Raw genomic sequence first — 11,572 nt, forward strand, 5'->3', positions numbered from 1 at the left:
TATCTTTGATGTGCCTGCCCGTTGAGACATTATACTGTAGTAGCGTCTGTTGACAGGTATGCGATATGAAGAGAAATGCACTCCTATTCGGAGAAAATGTAATCGCTTGCTCTTATAATCGTATAGCTATTACCTCTTGAGTAAGCCAGCAAGGCAAAATGCGTTTTTAGACATCCCAACACCAAGGTCGAATATGATTGATACAGCATTCACACCTCATGATTGTTATAAAGCAAAAGCCACAAGAATAACAATCCAGGAGGTAAAATATAGATCTATATTTTAATGACTTTCACTGTTAACTACTCCAGGGACAGTCACGTACTTGTTTAAAAGCAAAGTGTGAGGTACTGGGCAAGTTACAGAATTGTGTAACAATGACTAGGAATACATTTCAAAGAAATCAACTTGCATTTTGTAGCGACAATGGAGGTGATTTCACAGGACACAAAGTAGAACACTTACTAAGACAATGCAGCGTAGAACACCACAAGACAGTACCCTACACACTAGAACAAAATGGGGTAGCCAAGAGAGAACGAAAGATAGTCCTGAATCTATTAACATGCATCTGATAATATCTGAGAAATATTGGGGTGAAGCTACAATGGCAGACACTTATTTATGGAAGAGACTATTCTCCAGAACAGTAGAGCAAGTTCTGTATGAATTATGGCATGGTAAGAAACCTAGTATGAGAGTATTCAGATGTAAAGCATTTGTCTACATTCCCGCAGAAAGACAGTACTGCAGAACCGGACAGTGGAAGGGATTCTTGTTGGGTACAGCAAATGTTCCAAAGGACACGGGATCTTAAATCCAAAAAACAGAAAGTAACTATAAGAAATGGTGACATTTGTTGAGGAACTGAAAAATGAAGTGATGATCCCAGTTGCAAACTTAATTTATGGACATCTATGGCTTGATTTCTTTGCATGTGTGGATTGCATGGATTGTTGCTGACAATTGGTGAAAATTTCATTACAATAGCCCCATTACAAATATATTTACTGAGAAAAATGTTGATGTGTTCAATACTTATTTTACTCGCTGTGTGTATAATATATATATATATATATATATATTTTAATCTATTTATAAAAGTGGAGGGCAAGAATTTAAGACGACCACAAACAATCAAATTACGTATTGTCAAAGTACAAAAAAGAGGCACAAATAATTGTTACAGGTTGCAACAATTATGACTAAGAACAGAATAGTGAAAGTTTGTGTAGAGTTGCAGTGATCAGTGTCAAGCAGCTTTTACATTGAAAGTGGACTAGTCACTGGCAAACAGCAGAGGTATTTACAGTGTGGGTTAAAGGACTGATTCAGCACGGATCGTAAGTCTGCAATGGCATGCACCCGCTTGCTGCGAAAATATGCAAAACAAATGCGATCGCAGCACTATACCAAGCCGCCCACCACTGTATAAAGCCGCCCACTTCCCTTTTATATACATCCTCAAATCAGCGAAAATATCAGACACCTATGCACTGTTGTGGTTGAGCTGACCCTGACTCACAAACTGCAAAACTTCCTGTCGCCATTTAGACCTCTGGCTGCGTATGCCATCGCAGGGACTTAATTATGCACGCCCCTGTAACGGCGTTCAAACGCACAGGCGTGCCTGCGTTCCTTCGACCACCCCCTCTCTCCACCCCTAAACTGTGCTTCCTGTCAATCATATTTGTGTCGCTGCGTGTCCGTAGGGTTCGCATACCCAATTGCAGTGTCCGGCTTGCGCACATGCGCGGAGTGCAAACATCGACCGGTTGCATGTGTCTGCAGCCTTGCGATCCAACCTGAATCAGTCCCTAAGTTTGTAACCATTTGAATATAGCATAACTATTCACTGGAAATCTGTATCTGTCCCTCAGTGATGTCACTGGTTCCTAGCAAATAACATACAGTTTCACCACAAAACGTTGATATCTCTCCTCTCTGTGACTGTTCTATATTTCATGACATATTTCTGCAACTTTCCATTTTGTTTTACAGTATATACAAGACTGTTACAATGTTTTGGCATTCAACTGCCCTAAAAAGTTCTTAGGGTAATTGTATAAAGATTGTGTATCACAGAAAAGATGAGCAATGTCAAATAAAATGAATCATAGATTGGTGGTGATTTGCATGTGAGCCAGAAGGAGATAAAGAATGTATGATCTACAATTTGATTAGCATTGTAGGACAAGATCATAGGCCTGATACAGCACGGATCACAATTTTGATTGCAGCTACGTAATCGAACGCAATTCAGCTGCGAAAAAATGCTAATGCCTGCCACAGCTCTGCCAACATCGAGACGCCCACTGCTGCTTTTTCACATTCGTAATACCTTGCAGTCCTGTGTATACATCAGCCACAGCTCAGCCAACATCGAGACGCCCACTACTGCTTTCTCACATCCGTAACACCTCACAGTCCTGTGTATACATCAGTAACATCAGCCACAGCTCAGCCAGCATAGAGACGCCCACTACTGCTTTCTCACATCCGTAATACCTCACAGTCCTGTGTATACATCAGTAACATCAGCCACAGCTCAGCCAGCATAGAGACGCCCACTACTGCTTTCTCACATCCGTAATACCTCACAGTCCTGTGTATACATTAGTAACATCGAAGCACCTCGGCCCGTCGCAGACATTGCAAGTCTCGTCACACGCAGAAGGCTCTCAAGCTGCGTATGCAATTGCAGTGGCTAATTTATGCACGCCCATGCAACGGCGTTCAAACGGACAGGTACTCCTGCGTTTCTACAACCTCTCCCCCATCACCAACCCCAAATGCTCACAGCCTATTATTCACTCTGCGATGGATTCCTGCCTGCGTGCATAATGACAGTGTGATTGCCCCACAAACGCGGTGCATGCGCAATGGCTAACAATCGCTCGATCTGCTTACAAAGTTGCAATTGCGATCCGTGCTGAATCAGGTCCATAGATGGGAAGGAAACAACATTGACAGCTAGTGGGCAAGAAGCATTAATTTCTTGTAATCAGTAAATTTAAATATTACACATTTAAGACACATCGTATCAACAAGCTTTATCATACTCTATAAGTTTTCAAACTCGTGTATGATAATGATGCTCCAGCCAATCAGCTCCCAACTGTCATTTTACAAACAGATGACAGTTAGGAAACAAAAGAAGTGTACAAGGTGCACAGTATCCGGGTGCTTATTACACCAGACCCACTATAAATGATTTAAGTGCAATACAGTATATAGGACAGCAGCTAACACTTTAAGAGAGATGTGGACTCACCTTATATCAGTACAGAAGAAAATAAATATATATGTGTATATATATATATATATATATATATATATCTCTCTATCAAAAACACTTGGCACTCCAAAGGCAGCTGATACCTTTCGTTAACTTGCTTGGGTGCCTTTCTCTGGGACATTATATACCCCCACTATATATATATATATATATATATATATATATATATATATAGGTAAGCACTCAGAAGTCCTATGTTTATACAACCAAGGGAGGTCACAAAATAGTTAAATTCAAATACGATTATATATGAGATATATACACACATGCATACACTCTGTATAAACCGGCACTCTGGACCCACCACGGGGTAACTCGCTCCGGTGCCTTCCCAAGGAGGACAGCACCCCCAACATAAATCAACTCTGCAAATAGGCGGCACTCGGAGACTTGTAATCCAGTGAAAACAATGGTGTTTATTTCAACGTTTTGGAACGTTAAAATAAACACCATTGTTTTCACTGGATTACAAGTCTCCAAGTGCTGCCTATTTGCAGAGTTGATATATCTATCTATCTCAGATATATATATATATATATATATATATCTATCTCTAATATTCATGTAGTAAAAAATACTAAAAATCAAGTGACCATGATACATTAAAACAGGAGGAGAAAATGTTGCAAAATATTTGCTGTTATTGCAATTATTATCATTGGCCAGAGTAGAAATTAGAATGAATACGCATACATTGTTACACGACATAGTCTACAGTGTTAAAAATCCATCTTATCATTTGCTGAGATAATAAGCTCCTCAGAGCTGAAAAATATATATAAAAACAAAAACAGTCAGAGTGCTGAATTAAGCCGTTATGCTGTAAACCGGACCATACAGTGCTATAGGGCCCATTTATCAAGGATCACTTTTGCAACGTGATCAGGGCATGCCAGTAACACCCCTGATCGCATTGCAAAAAGCGATCTCTTCGGCCGGATGGATCATCCGGGACATGCAGGGACACCGTCCCTGCGATGTCTCTGGAGAGCCACTAACCACTGCAGGGGGTGGTGCACATGGGCAGTCTCCTGGACTGCCCATGCACATCCACCATAGCTGGGAAGGGCTCTGGTGGATCCCTCTGCTGGCTAATAGTGTGCGGTGTAGCCCATAGGGATCACAGAAGGTCCCTCCTTAATACATCTGGGCGATACTTAGTATTTGAGGTAAAGCCCCGAAAACTGGCATTTTCGGGTATTTTACCTCAAATACGTTTTGATAAATGGACCCCCATATGTGATAAATGGGGGAAGAGATATCTATCTCTCCACTGATAGGACCCCTTTGTCCTTACCTTGGAGTGTGGCTTGGTTCCTTGTAAATAGTGGGGACTTTCAATTGGCAATCCTGGCTCCAATTTGAGCGTGTAGATCTGGTTACCTTGTTTGGCAAGGGAGTCAGTGGCTTTATTGAAGTGTGTTGGCCGGCTGCCTAACTAGTAGTGGAGGCGGCTGTTTAGGTGGTTAGTTGTAGCTGTGTGCCGCGGACACGGATCAAGTTCTCACAGGAATGAGTGGGGTATAGGAGATGTCGACTGGGTACCTCTGTCATCTGCCGTCACAGGGCCGTTGCCTTAACGCGTTTCTCTGCCTTCTAAACTGGCAGTTTCCTCAAGAACGTGGTGACCTGTGGCTGACTGAAAAGTCTTTTATTCTTGCTAATCCAGGTGTATAGCATTCCCAGAATCAACCATGGAGGGGGAGAGGCCAGAGTTTTAGAGAATCTGTGACGGGAAAAACAGGTTTTAACCACTTATTGGCTATGTAAAAATAACAGAAATAAACGTTATAATGTGTTTCTTCATCCAGTGTAATGTGTATTACATAAAATTGTCACTTGTTACCCCATCTGGTTTCTTAGTGGTGTATGTGGGTCATACACACATCAGTATTCACTTTAAAAATTGATACAAAGATCAGATTAGAACAACGAACTACGATCATGTCCCTACTTTTTCTATACAACATAAAATAAACAAAGAAAGATAGAATACAGGTACACATAAACATAAATATGGTAACTTTTCTTTTTACAAATATCATTTTTTCTATTGTAGTAAACAAAGAGTACTATTAACTGTTTTACTGAATCCTGTGTCTATTTGGAGACTCCAAGCCAGAAAATAATATGTACTTATATAATTTAATTTAAGACACTCTTGATTTGATTTTATTAGGGTTATAGTACCACGGGTATCAGGTTGACATAGTGCGACCGGTCAGTCGCTCCCATGTCCATAGTGGGACCCGTGGTTACCTAACTATATGTAAAGTTAATTTATGAACCATGCACATGCATGATTGCTGTGTGCCTCACAAAAAACATTGTCGCTACTTTTTCCATTTCCCTGGACATTCCCATAGGTGCATGGAAATCATCTCCTCAATTTAAGAGATGAGTTTCATGGATCTAAACAAGTTCTTAGCAGAGGACTTAAATTTGGCTAGAATTCAGTATTAATGTGTTGAATTAAAAAAATCTGCCTAACACTAGTGTTAAGTTATTCAACAGTTGTATTAATATATGCTCTTATATTTATATATGGTATAAAGGTGCAGACATCAGCCGGCATAGTTTGACAAATGGTCCCTCCTATGTTTATAATGAGCCCTACGGTGAAATCATCATAAAGAGTGTATGCTCAAAAATCTAGAAGTCTAGATCAATCGCCTCGTTTAGTCCTTCAGGGTACAGCGTCTGTAGTCTGTGTATCCAGTACGTTTCCCTTAAGCGGAGTCTGAGGAACCTGTCGCCTCCTCTCTTTATGTTCTTTATTAATTCTAGTCCTGTAACCAGAATGGTTTGAGGATTACCATCATGGTGTTTGCTAAAATAACGTGATAGGCTATGATTGGTTTTCAAGTTTAAAATGTTTGTCTATGCTCCATAAATCTGTTTTTTAGACATCTACTGGCCCGTCCTACATATTGTAATTGACAGCTACACTGTACAACATACAGTATATCAGATACTTACTGTTGCAGTTAATGAAGGATTCTATGGGAAATGTCCTTGCTATTTTTGGTTGATGTCAAAAAGGAAAAAAGAGAAAAGGAACTCTCATCTTTGTGGGGGGCACACTTAGTTACAAATAATAAAATATAACTTTTATTGCATTTATATTTAAAAGTAGTAAATCAACACTAGGACTAACAACATAAAATCAAAATCATGAGCGAAAATACAGTAAAAATATCAATAATCTGTACTATGATTCTCTGAGTACCAATACTCAGTGACTAAAGCAGCAGTCGGTGTGATAAGACAGTGGAGTAAATAGCATCCAGCATCAGTGAATTTATTATATATCACTCAATATACCATCACCTGATTGGTAGATTTCTAGCATCCCCTGCTGCCAGCAAGAGATAGTGTCAGCCACTTGATTACACATAAATAAATGAACCGGCGCAATGTGCTAGTTTACAGTCTCCCAGCATCTACTGCTATACGTCGGAGATCAGTGATACAAATAGACCAGTGTGGTCGCTCACAGGTGGGTGGTTTTTGCCAGGACGATTGGGAGTTGTGACTCTGCAATACCTAGTGTGGCATCAGGGTCTCCCCACTACCCCGGGAGCATTATACCCCATCTGTCACTATCTTTCTTCCTATGCCTCATACAGCGATGTACCGCTCACTCTCCACCGATGCTTGATGAAGCAAATGGAAAGCAGCAGCACACACCGCTGATCAATTTAGACATTTTTTTTCTTTCTTCACCTCTTTTCCTCAACCTAAGGTGCATACACACGGTCAGATATGTCAGATGAACGATTTGTAAACGTAAGGAGCGGCGAGCGGACACAGCCGTCGCGGAAATCCTAGAAGTCAGGAGACTAAAGCTGACCACACACTAGAACAACTTACATCCAACCAGCCAACTTGTTGATTGGTTGGAATGAAAATCTAGTAACATATGGGAGTAAATGATGATCAGCAATTTACTCCTAAATGCCAGAAAACAGATGAAAATAGTCGGTCAGACAAGTTTGTTAAATGTTTGATCGAAACAATTTGTTCATACAACAGTTTTGGTCCGTTTTTCAGCGTCTGGGAGCAAGTTGCTGATTGTATTCCTTACCAGATTTTCATTCCAACCAATCTACTAGTTGGCTGGTTGGACAGATAATCTTTAGATGTGTGGCCAGCTTTAGATCCAAGGCCGCTTCGGTAATGTACGTAGCGGAATCCCGAAGGTTACCCACTAACACAACTTGTTCACTGGTACCCTCTGAAGCAAATGATGCTTCCAAAGCGTCCACCCATCTTTCCATAGCCTGGGCCACCCAGCAGACAGCCATAGCTGGTCTAGATGCTCCTCCAGCTAGGGAATAGATAGACTTAAGGCACACCTCCACCTTACGGTCTGTAGCATCCGTTAGAGAAGACATAGATGGCATAGGCAGAGTTGCGCTTTTACTAAGCGCATCACATGAGAATCCCCCTGAGGAGGAGACTCCCATTTAGTGAAATAATCTTCCGCAAAGGGGTATGCACAGGTTAAACGCTTGTGAGGTTGAAATCTTTTTCCCAGAGATTTCCACGCCTCCTCCATGTGATCAACTAGCTGACCAGATAGAGGAAAAACTGCTGCAGCTCGTCTAACCTCCTTAAAATAAGCATGGGTAGATGCTGCAGGAAGGTTGTTGTCGGTAATCACCATGGCCGCACGGACCTGGAATATAAATTCTAGATTTAACCTCCGCCCCTGCTTAAGGAGTGTCAGCGTCTGACAAATCTAGAATTTCGCCCTCATCAGATGACCCGTCATCCTCATCATCTTGTGTGGATGGATATGACAATAATGGTCTTTTAGCAGGTCTAGACTGATCCTGCTGAGTATTCTGCACCCCAGAATTATTCCAACCCGAGTCCTTTGGAGTAGGAACCTGTTGAGGCGTGCACTGCGCCATTACCATTTGCCCCGGAACCCCTAGTACGGGAGACGGGATTACCTGTTGTGCGAACCCCAATTGGGGAAACGCAGGAGGGATTGTCAACCTATTCACAAGGACAGTCAAGGCTTGCGCAAAACAAGCCCAAGGTGGTTCCTGGGAGGTTCTGGGTACAGCATAGGTACCAGGAATGGCCAAACATGAAGTACATAAACCATCCTGAAGTACCTGCCCCCTCCCCCAAACCTGCTCTACATCTGGAACAGGAAAATAGGAGAGGTGCTCTCCTAGGAGGGTCCTCACTGGACATATTGGTATTTGACTCTCTCACAGTAATAAACGCCTAAACTGTGAGGCAGATTCCCACCCTGACAGTACTGGCACTGAGAGGGCTGATCAGAAAGAAGAAATAGGGATAGTTAAAATGGCTGACAGGAGAATATTCAGACACACAGCGCTAGCATAAGTCACAGACAATGCAAAAAATCCTGCACTAAGGCCCTGATTCAGAGCCGGACGCTCTGACAGAGCGCTCGCTCTGAATCAGGGCCGTCCCTCTGAATTTTAGAGCAGCCTCTTGGCCGCTTGCTTAGCTGTGGTTGACCACCCACAGCTATAGTGAGCGGCCAAAAAGATGGTCGTGATGGTCAAGACCATCGCGACCATCGGGCTTGCGACGAGACCCTTGTGGTAGGGTCTCGTCTGCCGCAAGCCCTGGAGTGCTTTTGGCTCTATCGGAGCCAAAAGCACTCCCACTGACATCACTTGTGATGTCAGTGGGGCCGGCCCCAGATGGTAGGCGTTCCCAAGGGAACGCCTCCGTCTGGCCAGCCACGCCCCCGACACGCCCACCAAATGGGGCGTGCTGTCACTCACCATCGACAGCACGCCCCCTTTGTAGCGAGACCCATAGCGATGGCTTGTCCGTCGCTATCCGGGTCTCGCGCATGTGCACGACGGAGCCGGGTCCGTCGTGCGCATGCGCACTGGCCCAACATCAATCCGCTTGCGAGTGGGTCTGAATCGGGCCCTAAGTGTGATATCACTTACACAGAAAACAGCCTGGCAGTGATAGCGCTACATACGCTGATCTTATACTGGAGGAGAGATATGTAAGTGGCACCCAGGCTCCGCACCCCACATCAGCGCCTGCTCATAAAATGGCCGCCGAAGAATGAAGAGAGGCAGGCCTGAGGAGGATCAATGCCTCAGCCTGCCAAAACCATAAGTAAGGCGCCGGAGAGCAGTGATGGGGAGGAGCCTCCTGTGCGCTACAGGGAAAGCGTCCTCCACTGGCAGGCCATTAATCCCCGGGATGCTGGAGGGTGTTCCGCACTGCTCCAGCCCTGCATCCTTGGTGGTCTAGTGTGAGCGTAGGCATCTGCCTGGCTCAACTATTCTGCCTATGAATACCCTTTTATCGCTAGAGAGAAATAATCGCTGTCCAGACAATAATTGTGTTTCCAACGCACAAAAGTTCTTATTGTAATAAAAGAAAGTTACACGCTTTGATCTAGCACAATTAGCGCAAAAGCAATGAAATACATAATATGATACAGCCCAATACATACACGTGCGCACCGGTCCCAGCAAACAGTCAGAAGTCTGTGGTCGTCCAAGAAAGAATGGCTGTAGACTAGGACCAGCATGCAAGCTATATACCCTCCCAGAACAAAGAAACTAGATAACTAATTTCCATTGGATCTTGCTCGTGGACATTCTGGTATGATGCAGGTCATTGGACAGTTCATATAGCATCACTAGGAGCATGTCCCAGTTCTTCAGTGTTGCTTTGGGTGGTTTTCCCGCTGAAGAACTGGTTTAAACTAGTAGAAAACCACTACATACATTTTCACCATTCTAACCACTATTTTCATATTGTTCATATCTTGCGAACGCATGATGCGATTTCCTTGCAGGGCGAACCGGAAATCTGCAAACAAACAGTGCTTTAGAATGGTACCAAACATGATATGTTTACTAGCTTATGTACCTTAAATATTGTATACATTACATCTCACAACATGATTATTCGCTAATATAACCTCTAATATTAAGCCTTTAATGTGGGGAACCTTTTTATAAGTTTTGGTATGTGTAAGTGTAAGGATATTGTGTGTAGTTGCTAATATGTTCGGTGCATTTTATGTGTAGAGTGCTTTGCTAAACAGCGCAACTGTGCGCTGTGTGTCTTATATATTATGTATGATTTAATGTGCGTATGGGGTATGGTAGGACTTTCAACAGTATGCGGTAGCATGATGCTAATAATAGCATATTAGCATCGCACACAATGGTTTCATGCTGACCACGCAAAATGGCGTAGTCAGGGGCATCCTAAGATGGCGTTGCTCCATATTAATTTTAAGACCTGGTCTCAGCCAATCATCTGGCTTCGATAGTCGTCCCCAGGGAGCCCCTAGCCCTGGGGACGCTGGACTGTGAGACATCAGGCGCCTACTGCTTACCTTATGCTGCCCTCCATAAGTCCGGCCACAGTCCACAGCCCCCGGGGGTTCCGCTAGCTAGAACCCCCAAGAGCCCGCCGAGTTCCCCCGGATCACTACCGGTGGTCGGCACCGGCGGGGGTGTCAGAGCGGTAGCATGGACGTCCACTGGACTGTCCATGCTACCGCTCTTGAAGATCTTCAGGGGCTGTGAACACACAGCCCCCTGTGCAATGACCCAGCTCCGGCCGGGCACCTACTGAAACTGAGGTGCCTTGGCCTGGTTGCGGGGTATAGGGGATGCCCGGTGCATCCTGAGAGGGAAGTTTTTAACTGTGTGGTGCCCATGGCAGGAGCCAAGCCTATACCCCAAGGTATCCCTGTGGATCCCTAAGGACCCTGGAGTAGAAATGTTTATTCACAATATTTTTTACTTTCTTGGATTGGCTATTATATTTAGTTATATGAACATTAATGAGTCTCCTTCATGTTTGGGGACCTGCACAAATTATTGGTTTGTAAAAGAGATTCTCTGTTGATTTTTTTTTGTTTTTTTCCAAAGCCTGTTCAAAGAGAAGGTCAGGGTATTGCTTATCTTTGAAGACCTGTTGTAGTTTGTTAGCTTGATCTGAGAAGGTATCTATACTAGAATCATTTATTTTTAACCTTCTCAGTTGCCCCTGTGAAATGTTATTTAACCAACTTTTTTTGTGGTTACTATTATAGTTAATAAAATTATAAGTATCCACTTTTTTCTTATAGGTGCAGTCTCAATCTTATTATTTATCATTTTCAAGGCAATATCTAAAAAGGTAATCTCTTTCTTATGATAGGTACTGGTGAAGAACAAGTTATATTGATTATTATTTAAGTAAGTGAGAAAATTAATTTTCTAATTCCGGGAATGCAATAAACCTGGATTAGCA

This window comes from Taudactylus pleione, unplaced genomic scaffold, assembly GCF_031769625.1.
Source record: "Taudactylus pleione unplaced genomic scaffold, aTauple2 ptg000102l, whole genome shotgun sequence".
NCBI classification, from domain to species: Eukaryota; Metazoa; Chordata; class Amphibia; order Anura; family Myobatrachidae; genus Taudactylus; species Taudactylus pleione.